Source organism: Pseudophryne corroboree, chromosome 5 (genome assembly GCF_028390025.1).
Source record: "Pseudophryne corroboree isolate aPseCor3 chromosome 5, aPseCor3.hap2, whole genome shotgun sequence".
NCBI classification, from domain to species: domain Eukaryota; kingdom Metazoa; phylum Chordata; class Amphibia; order Anura; family Myobatrachidae; genus Pseudophryne; species Pseudophryne corroboree.
Window position 1 is genome coordinate 823,806,697 of NC_086448.1, and position 27,047 is coordinate 823,833,743.

Genomic DNA, 27,047 nt, shown 5'->3' on the forward strand with positions numbered 1-27,047 from the left:
TTTATTATCACGTCATGTAAATATGTGAACAGTCTGGTCCTATTCCTGGCAGATGCTACTGTGCAGTATATAGAGCATTCTCATGTCACATAAATGTGTAGGTGGATTCGCGGTTTCTCAGATCACTTGCGCTCGCTGTCTCGCTGCCCTCCCTTCTCGCAGATCACAGTCTTGCTGCTGTGCAATGTGCCAGGTATGGATTAAATGGCAGTGCGCGTGGCAAGGCAGCCGCCATGAAACAATATATAAGTACTGCCTGGCTGTCAGCGATAAGATTAATATACAGGGTTAGGACAGCGAGCTTGTTAGACAGACCGTCTGCCGTGTAATTGGAGTGGGAGAATATGTCACCTGTCTTATTCCTTTGTGAGAGTGTGGTGTGGTTAGTGTGCGGTCACTGAACTCTCCATGACAGATTCGCAGTGAGGCCCAGCCTTTCTCCATTAACCTCAGTATTGTGCTGGAGAGAATTGTCAGGGGACTGTTCAGTTGTATAACATCGACATACAGTATTACTGATGGGCGCTCAGCTGGATGGAGTACCCCCCTACTGCCCATATAGCCACACTTTCTCATGGAGACTTCATATAACACCTTGTTTCATGTGTGATCCGTTGGGATCATTGTTCTCTTTCGTTGTCTTTTGTGCTCCTCTTTTTCCTCATTTGAATAAACAAAACCATTAAAAAACTAAAATGATTTGGCGGAACACTATGGTCCGTGCATCCATTAATCTGGGTTATGTGTCCTGGTTGTAGGCAAATACTGTATGAGCCATTTAAACACTGACTGGATGGGTGTAATACCTGATACCGACTGTCGAGATGCTAACAGTCACATGACTGACTGTGGCTTCCCGACTTTTATAATGCCGACAGGGGACAGGGTCAATAATTTGCCCCTCCCCTGCCTCTAACCCTAACCCACCTGGGGTGGCGGCTTGGGCTAAGATAGGGGGGGGGGGGGTGGCGGCTATGGCTAATCACAGGGCGTGACAGCTAGGGCTAAGACTCGGGGGGTAGTGGCTGTGGATACGGCTACCCCCCTGTAGTGCCTTAAAGGATGAAAAAGTTGAAGAAAATGATAAAAAAAACAACAATTGTCATGTCAAGCTTTTGTACTTGCTGATCTAATGCATGTCGACCATTTTGGGTCGACCTATGTACTCGTAACCTATCATCCTGATACCAAGAAAAAGAGCATTTTGTCCCATTTGTATGTATATATCTCCGATTTTTTTTTTTACCCAAGAATATAACCAGGTAAGGTAGGGAGCACAGGGGACACTGTACCCCGGGCCCCCCTCTGTCAGGGGGGCCCCTTAGTCAGAGCACACTGACTTCACTGGCTTTTCCTCTTGTGCAGCAGCAGAAGGAAGAACCAGGCAGCCAGTATGTGAGCAGAATAGTGTGCAGTGCAGGTAGAGACACAGGAGTATCAGGTTTCATGAGCTATCTACGGAGCTACCCGACCAGAGGAGAGATAGGAGGAGGGAGAGAGCTAGATTGGTTCACCTGGGTCCAATGTAACCTGTTATCTGTTGAGAGCAATCCATATTGGAGAAAGAGACACACAGCGAGTCCTCTTGAGTCCTGTCCCAGTGTGTAAGTAGTACCCCACTGGTTTAATTTGCATATACACAATCTCATATGCAGCCCCCCTTCCCCCCCGAGCACACATATATTTGTGTACGAGATATAAAATATTAATTCATACCCGGCAGCAGACCCGTTTTTCTAAGGTGCTTTTTGTACTCCAAAAAGAATGACACATCATCCAAAATTAAGTGGCGCACAAATAAATAAATAAATAAAAATAAACAATAACAATATGAAATTGTGCAGTTTACACTTTTAAAACGACTCTGCATTCATATAAAATTAATCTCCTATAGAGATATACATTCTGCCCCTCTGAACATGGCCCATGTTTTAGTAACTGTCGTCTATAATAGCCACGGTAGCATTGCGCGGTTATACAGACAGCAGACGGGCTGTGCGGCAATGACTACTATGTATCCCTCAGTACACAGATAGGATCACTTGGATGGCTGCAGTAAGTGCCACATTAACAGTCATAAAGAACAAGGTTGACACAGTTATTTCTATGTTTGCAACCAATGATATATTTAGCATCTTATCAGCTGAGAGGAGCTGTTTGGCGCTGCTGACTCCGCAGTGTATGAGGAGACTTTGTATCATTCACTGTGCTACTGTCTATGCAAAACATATATATTAATTTATTACATTACATAAAGCTAATTTTCAAGAATTACATTTCCTAATAGATTTGCTAATTGCTTTCAGGTCTGCTGCTTCCCCTTTCATCCTCGCAGGCTATTACATTTCCTGAAAGAGACAAGAAAGGGGGGAGCGTCCCGTAGTGCAATAAAAAAAGTTAATTGAACGGCATAAAGCAAAAGAAAGTTGAGCATCTAAAAATTAACCGCTAAGCGTCAGATGCAGACTTGACGTACACCTACTGCGGAGCGTATCTTGTATGTATACACAAGTACGCACACACATGTACAGACAGGACCCATGTGTTCATTTTGAATGCATCTACATCTCCTATATATTAGCCCAAGTATGTGACTCTGTGCTAGGCCGTAACGCTGGGTGGAGTCACAGGCCTGTCTGGGGCGGAGCCACCTGCTACTGACCAGTGGCTAGAGCACAGGGAACCAGCATTGGACGGACACTCCACTGAGCACGGTACCACACACCCTTCCCTTGCTTTCCCCACCACAAACAGACACTAACCCACTACACGCACACTCCGCTATCCCCCCTCCCTAGCTCCCACCTGCAGCTTCTCATCGGCCGCAGCACGGGACACACCCGCACCCCCCACCCCGACCCAACACACGCAGCCTCCACTTACCCCCCTTCCCAGCTCTCACCTCTAACATGAAGCAGGAGACGGCACCCGCAACTACCAGCGCTGCCGGACTCCAACACCCTCCCTCTCCAGCAACCTCCTCCACTATCTCTGCTCCCGCCACACGCAAACCCCATGCACCCAGAGCCGCAGCACGGGACACACCCGCACCACCCACCCCGACCCAACACACGCAGCCTCCACTTACTTAAAGTGTTTGGGAGGCACCTATCCTGGTGCCTCCCTGTCAGATAGGGGAACGTATGGGGAGCGGGGGACGGCCGCGGCCGGGTACTAGCAATCCCCATTAAAACCCCATTGAAAAATCACACAGGGACGTGCTTTCAACCTATGAAAGCACGTCCCCTGTCAGTCAGGCCACAGTGATTGCCCAGCGGATCCGTCACTGGATCCGCTGTCAATCACTGTTGTGGGTGCGGCGGAGGTGCGACGGTCGGCGTGGGTGCTGCGCCGTGGGTGCGCTCGGCGTGGGTGCGGACAGCGGGGGTACGGACGCCGGGGGTGCGACCGACGGGGCTGCGGGCGGCGTGGTTGCGGGGGTGCGGGCGGCGTCAGTGCGGCCGCAGGTGCAGAGTTGGAGCAGCGGAGCGGTAACCCATTTTAAAAATGGCGCCTCCCCGTCATTTTTTAAATTGAGGATGGCCGCCGCGAGCCAATCACGGCTCGCCGCGTCATCGCTCCGCCCCCTCTGGCTGACTTATATAAGTCAGCGCGAGGGAGCGGCTGTCAGTCCGACGGCGGAGGAGGAGCAGAGAAGAGCTCATGACGGTTGAAGACGACGGAAGTCCTGGATGGCCGGCGGCTATGCAAAAGAGCTTAGCAGCCGCCGCCCACCAGGTGAAGACGCTAGAAGCCCTGGGGAAGGCGGCGGCCATGCAAAAGATCTTTAAGGCCGCCGCCTCCCAGGTGAAGACTTCAGAGGAAGACGCTGGAAGCCCTGGGGAGGTGGCGCCCCCCCAGGTGAAGACGCCTGAAGCCCTGGGGAAGCGGCGGCCATGCAAAAGAGCTTAAAGGCCGCCGCCCCCAGGTGAAGACCCTGTGCAATAAAACTTATTTTTAAAGACTGTGGTGTTTTTATTTTAATATTTTCTTTACAGGTGGCCACCAGGTGCCAGCAGGCCATTTAGGTCCGGCCATGCTGGCACTTGTGGTTCTCCAAGTGCCAGCATGCTGGGACAGGCTTGCTGGGACCTGTAGGCCACCTGTAAAGAACAATATTACTATTCTTTACAGGCGGACTACAGGTGCCAGCGGGCCCATTATGTCCGGCCATGCTGGCACTTGTGGTTCTCCAAGTGCCAGCATGCTGGGACAGGCTTGCTGGGATCTGTAGCCCACCTGTAAAGAACAATTTTAACAATGAACCCCGCACCCACCGCCACCAGGGGTGCGGGGCATAGCACTGGGCTTATCAGCCCAGTGCTGGTTATTGCTCAGAAGGGGGACCCCATGTTTATTTTTTGGGGTCACCACTTCCGAAGAATTCCAGCCCTGGGCTGACTAGCTTGGGGGGGGTAGATTAATGCTATGGCAGGGGGACCCCATACCGAGTGTCTCCCCTGCTATGGCATTACCCCTCCCTGGCTGGTTCTGCCTGGTGCTGGTTTTATGAATAAAGGGGGGGCCTACGCTTTTTAAAATTTTCCTTCCCCTCTATGGGGGGGGGGGGGATGTTAGCTGCTTGTGCCTCCCCAGCCACTGACCTCACCTCGCCCCACTGCTCTCCAGCAACCTCCTCCACTATCTCTGCTGCCGCCACACGCAAACCCCAAGCACCCACACCCGCAGCACGGGACACACCCGCACCACCCACCCCGACCCAACACACGCACCCTCCACTTACTCCCCTCCCCAGCTCTCACCTCTAACATAAAGCAGGAGACGGCACCCGCAACTACCAGCGCTGCCGGACTCCAACACCCTCCCTCTCCAGCAACCTCCTCCACTATCTCTGCTGCCGCCACACGCAAACCCCATGCACCCCCAACACACCACACCCACACTCCACTAACCCCCCTACACACCTCCCACCTGCAGCTTCTCATCACCTGCAGCACGGGAGCAGCCCGCAACCCCCACCCCACTACCAGCATATGTCGGAGGAGTACCTAGCAAAACGAGTCATTATTGCACCCACAAACGCTCACACTCTCGACATTAACCGCAAGATTATTGATTTACTAGGAGAACATGGCACCATTTATTACAGTGCAGATTCTGTTATCACTGAAGATCCAAACGATACTTTAAACTTACCCATTGAATTTCTCCACAGCCAAACACCGTCAGGAATGCCTCCACATGTTCTGCTCTTAAAAAAAGGCGTCATTATAATGCTTTTACGCAACCTTAACCCTCTGAAGGGATTATGTAACGGAACACGCCTAATTGTCGAAAAACTAGAACATCACTTCATAACGTGCAGAATTCTATCAGAGTGCAAAAGAGGCGACGTTGTATTTATTCCACGAATTGATTTAGCTGTCAATGATACCATATTACCATTTATCCTACACCGTAGGCAGTTTCCCGTCATTCCCGCATACGCAATCACCATAAACAAATCTCAAGGACAAACTTTTGATCATGTTGGCATTCTTCTTCAAACAACAGTTTTCTCACATGGACAACTGTATGTTGCATTATCACGCTCTCGCAACGAACATCACGTCAAACTACACATTACACCAACTGACCAACAAGGACAGCTCCTGGGTGACGACCGTCACTTTACAAAAAATTTTGTTTTCAGTCAAGTGTTTCAAATGTAAAACATGCCTTCACATACTTTACCTAAACAAAGCGTTTTCATTTACATATCATTCCCATCCTAATTCGCTACATCGTACCCTACACACACTCTTCACACACTCACAACCCCCTACACACCATTCACCATCACATTTCCCTTTTGCCAAACAACATTTAACCAACATCAAAACCAACAGTCCACCACAATACATTTGACAACTACTATTCTACACCTTAACCTTTATATAGGGGTTACTGGGGCGTAGCCCCTTACGATGGTGTGAAGAGCGCCCACAGGGCGCGATGAATCACCTAGTACAGTATATGAATGAAAGTCTGTAATGGGAGTAAGTAACGTCCAGGGAGAGTGTGCCGATAGTACATCTGGCTATGGAGCCGTAGATGTATGTGGAAATACCCCCGTTTGGAGGCATAACTTGTGCATCGTGTATAAGGTAGGTGCCAGCCAGCTGTGATCAGCAGTAGCAAACAAGGGGTATAGGTAGTGGGAGGATGCAACACAAGATGCGTACACATTTGCTTATGGTTGCATATACACATCTTTCCCATGCATGAAGTTCGGAAGCAACATTCTCACATTTTCCATTGATCCCTGCATCAGCTGCTAAATGCGTAACACAGGAACTAACAAATACTGCTTGCTAACAACACGAAGCACCAACAAGTCACGCCTGGATTTACAGCACAGCAGAGTTCACAGGATCACAGAATTTCACTGTAAGACTTGAGTCTACGCGTTTCGCACAAAATGATATACAGATGGAGCCTTGCTCATCTAGCCTTCTCTGCTGCACCTAGGTGCACCAAAGCTTATTAGCATAAGCCTTTCATCTATTGTTCTCAGCTGCAATACAGTACAAAGAGAACAATACAGCAGTGGATTAAGTCATTACAGCAGGGGATTAAGTCCGACTGCCCTGGCTCAATTAATCCTATTAAAGGGATAGATGAGGAGGGCTCCATCTGTATTGGCAACTTCGCAGTAGGGAGCGGCAGTAGGCACTGTGCTTTGTACTTTTGCTTTCTGTGTATCTTATAATACGCAGAAAGCAATATTGAACATTTAAATGCAGCTGGCATCACATTGTATGTGTTGTGGTGCCACAAGGGTGATTTTCCAGCTGATGCGGTTTCTAGCGCAGATGCTTTTTACAGTCTCGCTATTTATAATGACTATTACCATTGTAATCTGGCTGGCCAACATGCAGTATGTAGAACCCATGTCTTACACTGCTATTTCCATGTAGACTGTAAGCCTGCGAGCAGGGCCCTCGTACCTCTCTGCCTGTTATTACCCAGTCTTGTTTTATGACTGTGTTTCCAATGGACAAGTGCAGCAGAATATGAGGACGCTCTACCTATAAATGTTAGCCACTGAATAACTAATGCTCGCTGAAAATGCTCTGCAGTCAGAAAGCCACTCTCACAATCACAGTCGCTCTGAGACATAGGGTATATGTAATAGCCTGCCACTTGCAGGCAGCAGTGAGACTGAAGTAAGTCTGTCCAATGTTTTAAAGTGGCAATCATTTAAAAGGCAAAACCAGGTTGACCACTTTAAAACATCGGCAGTGGTGCAAGTAGAATTTTTTTCTTAGTTGTACTGATAGTAAGGAGGGGGTGTGGTCACATGAAACTAGGGAAGTGGCCACACACCGTAATGCCTATTACATATTACACCACACACGTAATGCCCATTACACATTATGCCACACACTGTAATGCTTATTACACATTATGCTGCACACAACAATGCCTATTACATATTATACCACACACCATCATGTCTATTACATATTATACTACACACCGTAATGCCCATTACAAATTATGCCAGACACTGTAATACCCATTACACATTATGCCACACACCGTAATGATTATTATACATTATGCCACACACCATAAAGCCCATTACACATTATGCCACACATGGTAATGCCCATTACATATTATACCACACATCGTAATGCCCATTACACATTATGCCACACACCGTAATGCTCATTACATATTATACCACACATCGTAATGCCCATTACACTTTGACACACATCGTAATGCCCATTACACATTATGCCACACACCATAATGCTTATTACACATAATGCCACACACCATAATACTTATTACACATAATGCCACACACCATAATAACCATTAAACATTTTCCCACACACCGTAATGCTTATTATACATTATGCCACACACCGTAATGCCCATTACACATTATGCCACACACCATATTGCCCATTACACATTATACCACACACCTTAATGCGGGTGGTCTTCTGTATGCCGACCGACGGGATCCCGGCGCACAGTATACCGACGCCGGGATCCCGACAGCCGGCACACCGACACTTATTCTCCCTCGTGGGGGTCCACGACCCCCCTGGAGGGAGAATAAAATAGTGTGGCGCGCGTAGCGTGGCGAGCGCAGCGAGCCCGCAAGGGGCTCATTTGCGCTCACCACACTGTCGGTAAGCCGGCGGTCGGGCTCCCGGCGCCGGTATGCTGGTCGCCGGGAGCCCGACCGCCGGCATATCGTAGTGAACCCCTTAATGCCTATTACAGATTATACCATACACTGTAATGCCTATTACATATTATGCCACACACAGTTATGCCACTAACACTATTTAACAAAAATGCCCCTTATAAATTATGCCCCAGCGGTGGGCTGGTGGTACTGAGTACCACCACCATATTTCTTAATGGTACTCCGTACCACCCTGCTTTCAGCAGTGACAGCTGTTGATATTTACCCTGATAATATCCTGCTGCGTTTATAATGAAAGAGAAAAACAGTGAAATGACCATATTAATTAACACTTACATAAACAGGTCCGGAATGGGCAGATCCATGCAACACATGCAACCGTGGGGGTTGCAGAACATTTCGGAAGGGCGCAGGGCAAATGATCGCTAAACTATGCATTGCGTGCCGATTCCACGCGGCTGTGAATCTGGCACTATATGTGTAGAAGGGATGCAGTCAATATACCGGCGTTCAGGAGATCGATGCCGGAATCCCAACATCCAGTAAAATACCGACGCCCGTAATCCCGACAAACGTTCGGTTTTACCACTCGGTTGGTGGGTCCACGCCACCAACGGAGTGGGAATAGGACCTGTGGCGAGCAAAGTGACTCGCTACTGGGAATCCGGCAGATGGGACGCCGCTGTTGGTATAGTGACAGCCGGCATCCCGTCAGCCGGCTGTCATATGTATTCCGTGTATGCTGATCATATGTATTCCGTGTAGAATGGTAGTGTCTTCAGAACAAATCTCATACGTGCCGAGTCAGTGATTAAGTATATAATATACAGTCAGTTGCTTGGTTACAGTTACAGAATAAGACATTCAGCAGTGCAGACAATACAATGTATAGACTTTGTTCTGAATTATATCAATGAATAATAATGCCGCTTTATTCAGGACAACAGACAGTCTGCACTATAATACCAATACAGGACGAGCGCCGTCTTATCTACTGGAGATAATAAACTCATCACATCACTACTTATAGAATTGATTTTTATCTTTTAACATTACAGTTGATGAGAGATCATTATGTCAGAAATAATTCCTTCATGCATGCGTCTGAGCCGCAGTGTACATCAGCAGCCACTGAACTGCGATTGCGGTCACGCTGGGGAATTAGTCGCAAACTGGGTGGCAGGAAGACAGCGTTTGGAGGTTGGAACCGGTAGTGACCAGGTAGACGCAGGTGTATCATGGTCTGGGGAGCCCTCAGCATCCTGGGAGAGCAGATCAGCCTGCGCGTCCACAGAGGCAATCGCAATTGCATACAGCAAAAGATAGCAACAGCAGTAACTAGAACAACCGTACTTTAGGTCCATAATGTCCTGGTTCCAATTCTGTGTTATTTCTAAAGACTGTTTACACCTCTGCTCTCTTGAGGAACTGAGGGAGTCCAGAAATATACAAAATAGCGCTCCGTCAGTTGCAGAGCTCTCAGTACCTTTAGCGCACATGGCTGGATGCAGGGCTGTTTGTAGACAATTTGGCTCACAGCACGAACAGTAAAACAATGCTCGTCCCCCTCCCCCATAGACATTTGAAAATGAGCCTCCCCCCATAGACATATAAGAATGCTAAAATGGGTGTGGCCTTGCAGGAAAATACTACTTCACACCCCAGTCTTTAACCCTGCACCAACAGACCTCGGCCTCCACAGGAAAGAAAAAAAATCCATCATATTAAGCCCCACACAGTAATGCCCTAGCACCATATTATTCCACACACCGCAATGCCCGTGATACATTATGCCCAACAGTAAGGATTCTAATTACTATAAATTACCTGCTCGTCATGCTCGTTGCCAGGGGTGTAATGGTCGTTGCCAGGGGTTTCATGCTCTGGGTGTCATGCTCGTTGCCAGGGGTTTCATGCTCTCAGTGTCATGCTCGTTGCCAGGGGTGTAATACATGTTGCTAGGGGTTTCATACGCTGGGTGTCATGTTCGTTGCTAGGGGTGTTGTTCGTTGCCAGGAGTTTCATGCTCTCAGCCGGTAATGGATGGTAATAGCAAGGACTGGCCGCGCCAACGAGTATGACACTGAGACTCCGTGTCATGCTCGCTGGTGTAGCCAGTCCTTGCTATCACCATTCATTACGGCTCCCCCTCCTCCCGCCCATAGTACTCCGCTCGGGGGTGGAGTTTCGTGAAATAACACGGTAAGTTTTCAAACACAGCCTATGACATGGCACTTAGGAGCTGATTGGCTGGTACTTTATCTCTGTCCCCTTTATCTCCATCCAAGGCTTAGTAAATAGTCCCCTAAATCCCCAGACAGGTCAGAGTTATTTGGGGATGTTTGCCCACTGGGCCCTAACTGATGATCCAACTCTGACCATTCCCAGTTCCCTTGACAAGGGGATGATAGTTGCAAAAATTAACCAATCAGCTTTGAGGTAGCATTTATCAAGTACATACTATAAAATGATAGTTGGATGCTGATTGGTTGCTATGGTAAACTTCTCTCTTTTCACTGCTTCATACATCAACCCCCTTATTATTGGTCCACATTATAATGCACACATCTTCATTCTTCCCCCCCTCCCCTCCGGTTTCTGGTATAACATTCCTCCAGTCATATATCCATCTCCTCCACAATCACATATTGTATGTTGCACCCTCCTTTATCCATAAAATAAATGCCGCAACACAATGGATGAATGAAACCTGAGTATAGAATTCTTGGTTTGGGTGTTTTGTTTCCTCCCTGAGTCCAGGGGCCACGCTGTACTCGGGAACCTCGGACGGGACCTTTGGCTTCATAGAGCCTGCATTGTACACACTGTGTGTGTATCTTAAGCTTGCACAGCGCATACAATGTGGATACTATAAGTCAACATCAGCAACCAGTGTCGGACAGATGAGACGTCACCAGAGCTTCCTGCAATACGTCTGGTATATGCCTGGGATTGGGCTGTTTATGTGGTGTCCAGCCTTTCCTGCAGGCGCCACATAGCATACTGTATCAGGGCTGATCATTGAGGCCTGGTGATGCCACGATAACCTCCCATGCAATAGATAATCCTGTGTTCTAAGCTATTTGGCTACCTGAAGTGTGTCCTGTCTCCTGTTCCGTTTGTCTGTACTTTATTTCAGGTATACAGGTATGTGACGGGGGAGGAATGTTACTGCGGTTAAAAATCAGAGGCCGTGACTTTTTACGTTTCAATTGGGAAATCCACGTTTGGGTTAAGTTGCACATTAAATACACAGTATTGACCATAAATGTCAAACATAGGGCAGGATTTATGAAAGTGTGGAGAGAGATAAGGGGGGTGATTCCGAGTTGTTCGCTCGTTAGCAGATTTTAGCAGCATTGCACACCCTAGGCAGCCGCCCTCTGGGAGTGTATCTTAGCTTAGCAGAATTGCGAATGAAAGATTAGCAGAATTGCGAATAAATAATTCCCTGCAGTTTCTGAGTAGCTCCGGACCTACTCACGATTAGCGATCAGTTCAGTCAGTTTCGTTCCTGGTTTGACGTCACAAACACGCCCTGCGTTCGGCCAGCCACTCCCCCGTTTCTCCAGACACTCCCGCGTTTTCCTCTGGCACGCCTGCGTTTTTCCGCAAACGCTGTGAAAACGCTGAGTATCCGCCCAGAAACACCCACTTCCTGTCAATCAGACTACGATCACTTCAACGATGAAAATTCTTCGTTCTGCCGTGAGTAAATCTACTAAGTTTTGAGCTAAAATACTTAGCGCATGCGCACTGCGTACCATGCGCATTTCCGCATTAATCGCTCCATTGCGAAAATCGTCAACGAGCGAACAACTCGGAATGACCCCCAAAGTACCAACCAATCAGCTCCTATTTTTCTAAAAAGCAGCCTGTAACATGGCAGCTTCAAGCTGATTGGTACTTTATCTCTCTCTCGCTCTCTCTCTCTCTCTCGATTTAATAAATCTAGCCCACGGTCTCTACCCAGTCCGTCCTGAAAATATCGTGAACTTTCTCTTTGTATGAAGAAAACACAGGAGGACCCGGAGGGACCCAGTTCTAAAAGATAGTGTTTTGGCTGCAGAACTGAGGGGCAATAAAAGATTCCTAGTGCCCTTAGTGATACGTTGGGATGGAGGCATAAACCCAAATGTGTCCCATTCTGGTGTAAAGGGAACATCCGCCATCTCTCTGATTCCTGCTTTACGCTTAGACGGAATCCCCTAATGATCAGACAATCCCACAGGGAGTGATACAGATCTGCCCTATCTCGCTGACATTTGGGACACCTGTGCGACGGAACTAGTCCCACGAGACATTGTCTATGAGGAGAGAGGAAAGTTCTGCGAATCACATTAAAAAAAAACCCTCTTGGTACATACTGTACGTGAAGATAAAAGTTTACAGGAGGCATTACAGAAACACAAAAGATTATGAATGGAAAGAGTAGAGCTATGGACAGGCCAGTGTCACAAACCCATTCGTGTAACGACGTGATCAATAGGATCTGCTACTGCTAGGGATACTTAATGATAAGAAATAGGCGTATTGAATGGATTATACCAGTTGGATGCCTTTAGGCCCCCTAACCACAGTAGGGATTTTGTACTGTGCTTGCAAAAAAACAGGAAATGCAAGGAGTATTTCTAATTTAGCCGCTGCTTCCGAATATAAGAGAGGTCTCTGGTCAGCAATATGGACCACACTATGTAGCGAGTCTATTCCCCCCACCCTCCATATAGAGAAGGGGTAGGTAGCCATGTCCGGATTCCGTCAAAAAGGGAGGTGAAGGGAGTGGGGACCATTAAGACCATAGAGGTCTCGTATAATATTCCGTACTGCTTGTGTACAGTATTCCAAAGAAGAGGGTTCTCCTGCTAATTTAAGTACACTTCCTGGTCAGGGCTGTATATTAACCCATACCTGGCCCTAGGCTTTCAGGCTTGTTGGGGCCCCCTTTGGTTCGCCAATCTTTCACCCCATTACAGCTGGCGTTTGGGAAGCAGAGCTTATCCATCAGTTACACTGTCAGTACTTACACGGACACCGATAACTAGTTGAAATACAGTCTGCTGCCCTCTTTTCTCACAGCGCAATCTTTCCTCATCTTCTCTTTTGAAATAGAGCTTGGTCTGTCTCACCCCCATTGTCTCGGGACAAACCTTAGCAGAGTACAAGGTGCCTGTAACCATTTGAGCCCTAGGGCACAGGTAACAATGTCTCAGAAAAAAAAAATGTCGATCCCCCAGTCCCTGCGGGGCCCTTAGGCTTCAGCCTAGCCAACCTCATGGATAACACGGTGCTGTTCCTACTCATGTACAGTATGTGTAAAAAAAACAAGATATGCTATTGTTATTTAGACTTTGAGATTCTACACAGGTGAAATAACTTCCATGGAGCCAGTCAATGAAATATCGGAGCTGCAGGACTGTACCTATAACTTTCTGACACATTTTACAATCACACGAGTATTGTTTAAATGTAATAAAATGTTAGCCTTCGGTATATTTGTATAAATTGACTGCAAATCATATTTTCAAGGATGGCAAACCAGATATTGTGGCATCTCATAATGGTATTGTTTGTGTAAATAATTGAAATATGTGATTACAATGACACCACCAATGTTATTCTGTGTATACATGTATAATAGGCAGTAATTGGGGGTCTCAGGTTCTTTCCACCTATTATTCCCATATATTCAGTGCACACTTGGACTGAAGTGTCTGGAACAAGAAAGCAATTATTATAACTTGAGTTTCCTCTGAAAGTATTATTCGGTGGAGGGTTATTTATATCTTAGCTGATCACTGTTATTATATTCCTTGTGACTAAATGACGCCTCTAAAATCTATTCTACAGATATTTTACTACAGTGATATCTTGCAGTGTCGCTACCGTAATGAATGCGTCTTTTTCCCGCTGCGCTCTGCCGAATTGCTTTTCAGCTTTAATTACGCTGCCTTCATTCCAGAAATAAATTTGTTTGTGAATAATTATTTATATTAAATGCTTCCTAACTTTCAGCAATAATAACCTTGCGCCTGGTAAAAAGATCACTATTGCTCGTATTACTGTGATCAGGGGGTATGTTTCGACGCCCCCTCCCCTTTACTGAATTGGGTGCATCTGACATTTGAAAAGAAAAATAATTAAAAATCCAAAATTGGTGACAGGGCCAATTCTAGACCTTGTGGAGCTCAAGGCGAAAGTTTCCTTTGGGCACCCCAATTTTTAAAATCGGCGCAGGGCGCACCAAAGGCGCACAACAAAAATATAGGGGCGTTGCTTCACGGAGAAGGGGCGTGGCCACGTAATAGTACCAATTCAGATTACACTGCACAGTAGTGGCCGTTATTCACATTACACCACACAGTAGTACCCCTTATACACTTAACACAGTAGAACCTCTTATACATGTTACGCCACCCAGTAGAGCCCCTTATACACATTATGCCACAGTTATACATGTTACTCTACAGCTTCTAATGCAGAGAGAGGTGCTGCAGCAGCTGGAGCAGAGAGAGGTGCTGCAGCATCAATGTAGAGAGAGAGAGAGAGAGGTGCTGTAGCAGCCGGGACAGGGAGGAGTGCTGCAACAGCCAGGGCAGAAAGAGGTGCTGCAGCAGCAGGGGCAGAGAGTGGTGTAGCAGGACAGAAGTAAACCCCTGCTCAACAGCTACAAGCAGAAAGTGAGACATATAAAAAGGGCGGCAGAGCTCCGGCATGTGCTGGCTGTCAGTGTCTCCTGCTGTCTCCTCTGGCCTGCGCTGTTCCCTACCTAGTCCCATAATAAATAAATACACAAACATAATAGAAGCAGTACGAGACAGAACTGCACTTTCTAAGCTCATGTTCTCCCACCTCATGGTAAGGCTCCTGTCTCTACTTCCTGGCAGCTACTCTCTGGTCCAGTGCACTGACTGAGTACTCAGATCCACACACACAGCAAACTAGGTGAAGGAAGCTGCTACCACTGGGCATTTGCAGCAGCTCCGCTCTGTCCCTTATACTGCACAATGTGGCGGCAGCTCTAGTGATTGTATGACACAGGTTGAGCATCCCTTATCCAAAATTCTAAATCACACATTTTTGGTTCCTGTACTGAGAAAATTACACATATATATGTATATTATATTATATATCTATATAATATATCTATCTATATATATCTATCTATATATATATATATATATATACACACATAATATACAGTATAAAATATTTGTCATTATCTCAGTAGGGGACCCAAAAATTTGGGATTTTGAATTTTGGATAAGGTATACTCAACCTGTGTACTACTGCTATTGTGGTCATAATCTGTTTTACTGGCCTGGACCCCCCACACACCCCGCTTCCTCACCTTGGCCTATGATTTTCCTCCTATGTAGGAGATAGAATTGCTGTTACATTGGAGTAAAACCTGACACTGGAAGACTTGCAATATAGCCTATAATTGCATATTAGTACCTGCACCACTATCATACTATGAGCAATATATTTAATAGGCTGTAAGCAGCCACCATGATATCTATCTACAGATCTACAGCAGAAGCAAACGTTTTTATCAGGTGCATTTGTTAAATTGGAAATGAAATATGTTATAAAGATCCTGTGTCATTGTGATATTTAATTCTGCAAGACAGACGTTACCGCATTGAGATGGATTTCACGTAATGGATTATACGATGTATTTACATTAATTGCAAATTTGAAGAAATCTCTCTTAATTACGTCATATACAGTAAATGATACATTGTATCTAGGTCAGAGGCTGTTACAGAACTGAGTAGAATGTTGATAAGGTCCATCCTTATTATGTGGGCTGGAGACTGCTCTCCTCTCCCATTACTGCCTCCCCCTAGCTCTCTGGAGGTCTCCTCCGTCCTGTGCCTCTCTGTCTGTGCCTCATATGTCCCTGATATACCATGTGCTGTGCGTGTGTGTCAGTACTGTGCGCTGCGTTCATTGCTTGCGCATTTGTACTTTTATTTGTGCTACCTGTAAAGATTTGGGAATGACTCATACTTGTGTATATACCGCACATTGACTGATGTATTATGCTTCATTGTATCGGTGTATTTTCTATTATACTTCTATTATAATTGTGTTCATGTGTTGTGCTCAAATGTGCTCATGTATTTGTCGATCGACTGTGCGGTGTTGCATGATCTCTAGCACCTTATAAATAAACATTAATGTGTTGGAATGTATAAGACATACGGTACAATATACTACAAGACATACTGTACAATATACTATAAGATACACTGTACAATATACTACAAGACATACTGTACACTATACTACAAGACATACTGTACAACATACTATAAGACATACTATATAATATACTATAAGACATATTATACAATATACTACTAGATATACTGTACAATATACTGTAAGACATACTATATAATATACTATAAGACATATTATACAATATACTACTAGATATACTGTACAATATACTGTAAGACATATTCAGAGGCGTAACTAGGGTTTTTGGAGCCCAGGGCAAGATGTAAAATGGCGCCCCCCCCCCCCCCCCCCCCCCAAAAAAAAAGCACACAAAAAGAGGCGCGCGTCGGAAAAATGGGCGTGACCACACACCAGAAGGGGTGTGGTCATGCTCCAGAAGGGGTGTGGCCACTGAAAATGGCCCACAGTGCCAGTTACATTGCCCCACAGTGCCAGATACAATGCCCCCACAGTGCCAGATACAATGCCCCACAGTGCCAGATACATGCCCCGCAGTGCCGGATACATGCCCCACAGTGCCAGTTATATTGCCCCACAGTGCCAGTTACATTGCCCCACAGTGCCAATTACATTGCCCCACAGTGCCAGTTACATTGCCCCACAGTGCCAGATACAATGCCCCACAGTGCCAGTTACATTGCCCCACTGTGCCAGATACATGCCCCACAGTGCCAGTTACATTGCCCCACTGTGCCAGATACATGCCCCACAGTGCCAGTTACATTGCCCCACTGTGCCAGATACATGCCCCACAGTGCCAGTTACATTGCCCCACAGTGCCAGATACATGCCCCACAGTGCCGGATACATGCCCCACAGTGCCAGTTACATTGCCCCACTGTGCCAGATACATGCTCCACAGTGCCAGTTACATTGCCCCACTGTGTCAGATACATGCCCCACAGTGCCAGTTACATTGCCCCACTGTGCCAGATACATGCCCCACAGTGCCAGTTACATGCCCCACAGTGCCAGTTACATGCCCCACAGTGCCAGATACATGCCCCACAGTGCCAGATACATGCCCCTCTCAGTGCCAGTTACATGCCCCATTTGGTGCCAGATACATGCCCCACTGTGCCCGTGCCCCCCCCCCCCGTTCACTCACCGGCCGCTTATGTGAGGGGAGGGGAGCGCAGCGCAGCGCCTCTCCTTCCCCTCACCGCCTCTCCTTCCCCTCACCGCTCCGTCCAGGTCTCCCGTCCCGTCTCCGGCGGCTGTGTCTGGCGCCGGTTCGCTAGCCAATCAGAGCTCGCGGACCGGCAGCCAATCAGGAGCCGGTCCGCAAGCTCTGATTGGCTTACGCCGGAGACCGGACACAGCAGCGCTGCTGGTGCTGGCAGCGGCGGTGAGGGGAGGGAGAGACGCTGCGCTCTCCTCCCCTCACATTTAGGGTTGACGGGGGTGAGTGGGGCATGATGCCCTGGCCGGCGGCGGCGCCCCCCTCTCCTGGGCCTGCCAAGGTGCCCAGGGCACGTGCCCCACTCACCCTACCCTAGATACGCCTCTGGACATATTATACAATATACTACAAGATACAGTATACTGTACAATATACTACAAGACATATTATACAATATACTATAAGACATATACAATATACTACAAGATATACTGTACAATATACTACAAGACATACTGTACAATATACTATAAGACATATTATACAATATACTATAAGATATACTGTACAATATACTATAAGATACACTGTACAATATACTATAAGACATACTGTACAACATACTATAAGACATACTATATAATATACTATAAGACATATTATACAATATACTACTAGATATACTGTACAATATACTATAAGACATACTGTACAATATACTATAAGACATATTATACAGGTGGGCGTGGCTTGCAGCCTGACTGACTGGACATATCCCAGGGGAGCTCGTGTTGCTACTAGCACAAAAACCCCCTTATTGGCAGCCCACCCGAGATTTCAACTCACCCAGTGCCCTGCTAATCCTTCCCTGAACCTTACCACTCGAAGAGGGAGAGCTGCGGAGCCGGGGAGCAGGTTTTTCCTGCTCTTGCAGGTTGCGGCCTTCCCCCTGCACTGAAGCCGGGACCTGGATTTGGTCGTCCCCCGGCCGGACATCTGGAGCCTCCGGGAGCCGTGCGGGCGCGAACGGCCCCTACTGGTCGCTGCCGGGAGCCGAGAAGCAGTGGCTGCATCCCTGGAGGCAGGCGCCGAGGGCCGTGTGAAGCCGCGGAGGCACCCGCGAGTATCCGGTGCCGGCGTCCATCTTAGTGGAGGCAGTGGTGGGCGCGCGGACGCCGCGCTCGTATAAGCGGCGGATACTTGTTCTAACCCCCTGCTGTGGATGCTGTGGTGTGGCCTGGGGGGTCAGCAACGTCTCCCAGGAGCGGCGACCCCTGGGCTGACATCCCCTAACACAGGAGCTCAGTGACTGCGGCCATATTGGAGTTGGCAAAGGAGATCAGACTGCATAGAGCTGCTGCTGCTGCTGCTTGTTACACCTTTTGCAATCTAGCTATTCTCCAGCTAACTCACCCCTCAGTGCCTCCCTGGATGTTTGTGAGCCCCTACACTGCAGACCCTGACTGCTGGCTGGTCCAAGCTGGGAGCTTTGAGGTGCGGAGCTGGGGAAGGATCATAACACCCGTGCCCCCACTTTGTTCTCTCGTACATATAATCTGATCTTCCAAGATAACGCAGTTTTGCGATCATTGCTAACAACTACAGTACCTATGGTGCGACTTCACCGTGAGGATATGTCCTCCTAACACCATGTCTACCTCACCGTCGCTTCCTGCCTGAGTAACCATTTGCTAAGGTTATCCTCCATTCACCTGTATGATCTACTAATCCCCCTTGGGGCATCTCGACATGCCTCCAAAGAAGACGAAGGGGTCTAAATCTGCTCCGCAAGTGAATGTCTTTGGGTCCTCCTCCTCCGGTGCCAAGCCACGCTCATCCCTTCCCTCGCCGACTCTGGCTCAACCGTCTCAAACAACTTCATCAACGCTATACAACCCGGCTAATGCCGCGCAAGTTGATATGGATTCCCTGGATGGTCCGGTCACGCTACGTTCTATCCATCCTTGTTAGCCTCTTTCAAGTCTGACATTTCGGCCAAGCTTAAATCTAACATCCAATCTCTTCGCTCTGACATCTCTGAAATTGGTAACAGGACGGACCATATTGAGCATAAGATGGAGGAGCTGGTCGCATCGCACAATGATCTGATCACCGCACACGACTCTCTCCTAGAAGAAGTCACCTACATCCGCGAGAAAACTACGGATTTAGAGGACCGCTCACGTAGGAACAATATCAAAATAAGAGGCATCCCTGATGCTGTTTCTAATGCTGACCTATATGGCTACGCCACTGATCTTTTCCATAAATTGTTACCAGATGCTCCGCTACCTGATCTTCTGATCGACAGGATTCATAGACTGCCAAAGTCACGACAAGCACCTGCTCAGGCCCCCCGTGACACCCTTCTCAGGGTTCACTTTTTTCACATTAAAGAGAAGATCTTGCGTGCAGCAATGCCCTCTTCACCTACGGCGACTTGTCTGGATTCTCTTCAACTTTTTCCGGACCTATCCCCAGCCACTCTGGCCAAAAGGCGTTCATTTTCCGCTATTACGTCAGCCTTACGGAAAGCTACAGTCCAATATAAGTGGGGATTCCCTACTAAGTTGATAGTACTACGTAATGGTACTACCACTATCATCAACACCCCTGAGGATGGGCCTAAAATCCTGAAAAAATGGGACATCCTTCTTGATATACAACCTACTCCCCCCCGCTACATCACCGAAACGAATTGCCCAAGAATGGACATTGGCTCCGGGCTGAAACTTGCCTTGGGCTATCCATAAGACAGCTATTATTTAGCTTTTTTTCTTTACAGGTTTATCTGTGTTTACATGATTATTACCCTATAGGCCTTGCTATTTGCCTGATGTTCCAATGTTTTCGTTAATCTTAGGCTGAGGTAGAATTCTTCTTGTTTCTTATTTTAATTATGTAGCAAATGTTCATTTCTTCTCATTTTGGGATGCCCTTGCTTATCTTTTTTATTTTTGTGGTTGATTATTACTTGCTAAGTATGCTCTGGTTTGGAAGCGACGGTGGGCATTTTTGGTCGACACGCCACCCACCCGTATTTGCCGGTTATGATACCCGTGTGACGGTATCTCTAGCTCCTCTATGGATGCTATTTCTGTTTTTTTCCCCTGTTTTATTTTTTGTTCTGTTTCCTCTTCTTATGTCCCTTTTTTTACTGATGCTGACTTTGCTTCTTTTTTCTTGGAGTGCTATGTCGATATGTATTACATTTTGACACGACTGCTACTGATGCTTTTCGCTGTGCTGTGTACCACTCTGTCATACCCTCCCCCATGGCCACTTTTTTAAGTCTTAATGTCAAAGGGCTCAACTCACCCCACAAGAGGCGTTTGGCTCTGAAATATTTTGCTGATCAAAAGGCGGATGTAGTGGCTATACAGGAATCCCACTTTCCGTTGCACTCTCCCCCACAGTTCTCCAATGCCAATTACCCAGTTCACTATGTCTCTTGTGGACCGTTTAAAAGAAATGGAGTCGCTATTCTATTACATAAATCTTGCTCTTTCCAATTGGAGGGTAGGTGGGTGGATGGCAATGGCAGATATCTGATTCTAGTGGGGAAGTTGCGAACTAGGTATGTCACTTTGGTTTCCCTTTATGCCCCTAATTCCAATCAACCCCGGTTCCTAAAATCCTTTTTTCAAAAGTTGTATAGTGTTAGGAAAGGTGCGACTTTTCTTATGGGTGACTTTAATTTGGCTCCTGACCCTAATTTAGACAAATCCTCGAAACTTGATAAACAATCTGCCAATGCGGCCAAATCGCTAGCCTCCTACTTCTCACACTTACTGACTGAATTCGATTTATATGACGCTTGGAGAGTCAGGAATATTGGTGCCAGAGACTACACATTTTATTCGGCAGTGCACAGATCCTATTCTAGGATCGATTTGCTCCTGACGGATAAATGGACATTGCAATCGATCCCTACCATCAAAATATTGCCGATTTCGTGGTCAGCCCATGCACCTTTAATTTGGTCCTGGTCATACAAACCGTCTACCTCTCCTCCACGCCCTTGGAGGTTGCGGGATTACATTTTGAAAGATGAGGACGGAGTCTCTATATTACGAGAGGCCTTGTCTTGTTATCTAGACACCAATAGTCCTGCTGATACTTCTGTTTCCAATCATTGGTGTGCCCTTAAGGCAGTCCTGAGAGGTGCAGCTATCCATGCTTCAGCTCATATAGCGCGCCATGACCAGGAAGTCCAATTGGCCTATGAGTTGGAGGTGACGACTTTAGAAATTAAACATAAACAGTCCCCTGCAGACGATCTCATTCTCACGTCCCTGACTGAAGCGAAGAGGAAACTGAACAGTCTGTACCTTTCGCACGTACAAAGAGCGGTCTCCAACTTAAACCAAAAATACTACACGTTAGACAATAGGGCTGGTAAACTATTGGCGCGGAAACTTAGAGGGAAAAATCTTATCAATAGAATTAGAAATTTGACTAACCCGGATGGATCACTGTCCCTGAACCCTAAAGATATTGCAAACCAATTTGCTTCATACTATAGGAAACTATATAACCTTAAACATGACCCCCTCACCCCTCAACCTTCCTTACAGCTTATACGGTCTTTCCTGGATTCCATTAATGTACCTTCCATTTCCCCCGATGATTCCTCCATACTTTGCACACCCTGGACTGAGAACGAAATCCATTCCTCTCTGAAAGCTCTCAGAAAGGACAAGGCCCCCGGCCCAGATGGGTTTATTAATCTCTTTTATATTACCTTCCAAGATTCACTTTCCCCACTTCTTCTTAATTTGTACAATGACGCCTCCTCTAACCCTTTCCCTGGAGAAATGTTGGAGGCACAGGTGATCACGATTCTCAAGCCTGGCAAGAACCCGTCTCTCTGCGCAAATTATAGACCCATAGCACTTTTAAACACAGATATTAAGCTGTATGCCAAACTGCTTGCAAATAGACTGAATCCGTTGATCCCCACTTTGATACATCAAGATCAAGTGGGTTTCACTATCGGTCGCCAAGCCCCTGATAATACTAGGAGAGTATTCTCTCTTCTAGAAGCTCACTCCACACTTCGGGAGCCCCTACTACTGCTCTCTCTTGACGCGGAGAAAGCTTTCGACAGGATTCATTGGTTCATTGGTTATACATGTTCTTGCCAGGTTTGGGTTCTCGGGACAATTCTTACAAAATGTTCTACGTCTATACACACAACCCTCAGCGCGCGTTTTTAGTAATGGGTTTCTATCTGATTTTTTCCCTATCACCAACGGCACTCGCCAGGGATGCCCACTGTCGCCATTAATTTTCATCCTAGCAATAGAACCTTTGGCAGAGAAAATTAGGTCTTCTACCCTTGTTAGTGGAGTTCATATAGGCCCTACACAACACAAGATTTGCCTGTTTGCAGATGACGTCCTATTGTTTATAACTAAACCTGAGTCCTCTCTCCCGGCTATTCACGATATTCTTCAGGCTTACTCTGAACACGGCTAAAACAGAGGCGCTAGCCTTCGATATCAATCCAATCCCACTTCAATCCCTACAATCTACATATACTTATGCCTGGCAAGACTCTTCCCTTCAATATCTTGGGATCAGGATCCCCTCCAGATCTCATTCCGCGCGGTTGATTGTAACTACCTCCCTCTCTTAGACCAGTTCAAAACCCTCACTAAACAGTGGACGAATTATGAAATTTCTTGGTTAGGACGTCTTTCCTCAATTAAAATGATGCTCCTCCCGAAAATTCATTATCTCTTCAGAGCCATACCTTACTTAGTCCCGCTTGCTCTACTTAACAAATTATACTCTGTCATGTCTACTTTTATTTGGAAGAGTAAAAAACCCAGGATAGCTAGAACTCGCTTGTTTAGATGCAAAGGTAGCGGCGGTCTTGCTTTCCCTAATCTTGAACTTTACCAGCATGCGTGTCTCCTTGATCAGTTGAAGGACTGGCTTCGGACGGATTCTGTAAAACCCTGGGTAGATATTGAAAGACATATATGCTCTGACTTTCCTCTCCCAGACTTAATTTGGGTCAAACCTTCACATAGACCCCCTTCTGCTAAAATTATGAGGAGCGTAACTAATTCTCTTAAAGTTTGGGACAGATTGGTTACTAATTTGGGTGACTGCCTTCTGCCCTCCTCACACCTATCCCTTTTGGCAGTTTCTAAATTGCTCCCAGATCTCTCTTTGCGGAACTGGCGGGAGCTTGGCATTCAACTGATCAAGGACTTATACGATAATTCAGGGCTTAAAACTTTCCAACAGCTACAATCCCAACATTCGATACCGTCAAAGGACTTTTATAAATATCTGCGCATTCGACATTGGATAATGGCGAACATACCTGATCCTCTCTCCTCCCCTACTCCCCCTCCATATATCTTGGCTAAGTTTTCCTCCATAAACCACAAAGGCGGTATATCTCAGTGGTATGTTACTCTCCTCTCTCCGTACAATGATGTGAAATTAAATATCCAAGTGCGCTGGGAGACAGAATTTAATATCCCTCTGACAGATCATGAATGGAACAAAATTTTCATGAATATTTTTAAAATGTCTCGGTGCATTAATCACACTGAAATGATGTTTAAGTTAATTCATGGCCTTTATCACACACCAGATAAACTTCATAGGATCTGGCCTGATTCCTCTAAATTCTGTTGGAGACATTGTGGGTTGGATGGTACCTTAATACATATATTCTGGACATGCCCGATTATTAGGCCGCTTTGGACGGACGTTTTTGGACTGATTGAAAAGGTTACAAAGGTGCTCCTCCCTCCCCGTCCCGAGATTGTTTTGTTGCATTATTTCCCTCCCTCTGTACCCTCTGAACACTCTTATGTTATAAGACATATTCTCATAGCCACTAGGGCCGCCATTGCTCAATATTGGAAAATAACAGACCCACCGCATTTGTCCAAAATTATAGCGTCAATCCAGCGTAATTTCGAAATGGAAACTATGAGTGTTAAATATTCCTTAGCTCCTCAATCCCCTCTACTCAAATGGTTGCCTTGGTCTGATTATTATTCCTCCTTTATTGCTCCCCGGAATGCCTTGTCTTGTATTGTGTGACTGTTTTACTTTTCTGTTGCTATGAACCTTTGAAACGCTGAGGTCGAGCCCTCTTGACATAGCCCGGGTAGGGCTAAATGTCAAAGGATGGATCATATACATGAGTCTTTTCTGTTTTTTCTAAGTATCTGCCCACTGTTTAGTTCAGGTTATACATTTATGCGTAGGTTCTCTACACTTTCCCTGGAAAACTGACTGTCAGCATCTCTCCTATTTTATGTTTCTCTCTTTCTCTATCTTCTCTCTTCCTCCTTTCCCCTATTCTCCTTTTGTTTCCGATTTTTATGCTTTCTAGTATTGTTACCTTGTTATCCTGTATCATGATTTACAGACGTACTACCACCATGATATTGGCTTTGTTTGTTTTCAAACTGTTGTGTATGCTCTGTATTGAAAACCTTCTCTAATAAAATCTCTTCAGTTAAAAAAAAAAAGACATATTATACAATATACTACAAGATATACTGTACAATATACTACAAGACATACTGTACAATATACTATAAGACATATTATACAATATACTACAATATATACTGTACAATATACTATAAGACATATTATACAATATACTACAAGATATACTGTACAATATACTATAAGACATATTATACAATATACTATAAGACAAATTATACAATATACTACAAGATATACTGTACAATATACTATAATATACACTGTACAATATACTATAAGACATACTGTACAATATACTATAAGATACACTGTACAATATACTACAAGACATACTGTACAATATACTATAAGATACATTGTGCTGTATACTATAAGACATACTATATAATATACCTTTAAGACATATTATGCAATATACTATAAGACATATTATACAATATACTATAAGATATACTGTACAATATACTATAAGACATACTATATAATATACTATAAGATATATTATGCAATATACTATAAGACATATTATACAATATACTATAAGATATACTGTACAATATACTATAAGAGATACTGTACAATATACTATAAGATATACTGTACAACATACTATAAGACATACTGTACAATATACTATAAGACACTGTACAATATACTATAAGATATACTGTACAACATACTATAAGACATGCTGTACAATATACTATAAGATACACTGTACAATATACTAAAAGACATACTGTACAATATACTATAAGATACATTGTGCTGTATACTATAAGACATACTATATAATATACTATAAGACATATTATGCAATATACTATAAGACATATTATACAATATACTATAAGATATACTGTACAATATACTATAAGACATATTATACAATATACTATAAGACATACTGTACAATATACTATAAGACATATTATACAATATACTACTAGATATACTGTACAATATACTATAAGACATATTATACAATATACTATAAGATATACTATAAGACATACTGTACAATATACTATAAGACATACTGTACAATATACTATAAGACATACTGTACAACATGCTGTAAGGCATACAGATGGGTCCGCGTTTATCTTGGCCTTTAATAGGATTAACTGAGCCATTGTGTGCCTAGGCGCAGCAAAGAAGTCAAGATAAAGGTGGACCCATCTGTACTATATAATATACTATAAGACATATTATGCAAAATACTATAAGACATATTATACAATATACTATGAGACATACTTTACAATATACTAGACGACATATTATACAATATACTAGAAGACATACTGTACAATATACTATATAAACATACTGTAGAATATACTGTAAGACATACTGTACAATATACTGTAAGACATGCTGTACAATATACTAGAAGACATATTATACAATATACTAGAAGACATACTGTACAATATACTGTAAGACATACTGTACAATATACTAGAAGACATACTGTACAATATACTAGAAGACATATTATACAATATACTATATGACATACTGTACAATATAATATACAACATATTATACAATATACTATAAGACATACTATGCAATATACTATAAGACATACTCTACAATATACTATAAGACATATTATACAATATACTATAAGACATACTATACAGTATACTTTAAGACATACTGTACAATATACTATAAGACATATTATACAATATACTATATGACATACTGTACAATATACTATACAACATATTATACAATATACTATAAGACATCCTATGCAATATACTATAAGACATACTCTACAATATACTATAAGCCATAAGATACAATATACTATAAGACATACTGTACAATATACTATAACACATACCAAAAACATACTGTGAGATAATGTCTATGATTGTACACATAAAGCAATCTGTAATAAAGGCTTTAAAACATAAAGAGACATAAGACATACTATAAGATAAACTGTAAGACATACAGTAATATAGGATATATTGTAAGCCATGC

The 27,047-nt window shown here is 44.8% G+C and overlaps 1 protein-coding gene across 1 annotated transcript in view; it reads left to right on the forward strand.

Annotated features, from left to right (window-relative positions):
* The window catches only part of PTH1R (parathyroid hormone 1 receptor), a 453,204-nt gene that overhangs the window by 382,826 nt on the left and 43,331 nt on the right, over positions 1 to 27,047 (forward strand). The gene's annotated exons all lie outside the window — the stretch shown is intronic.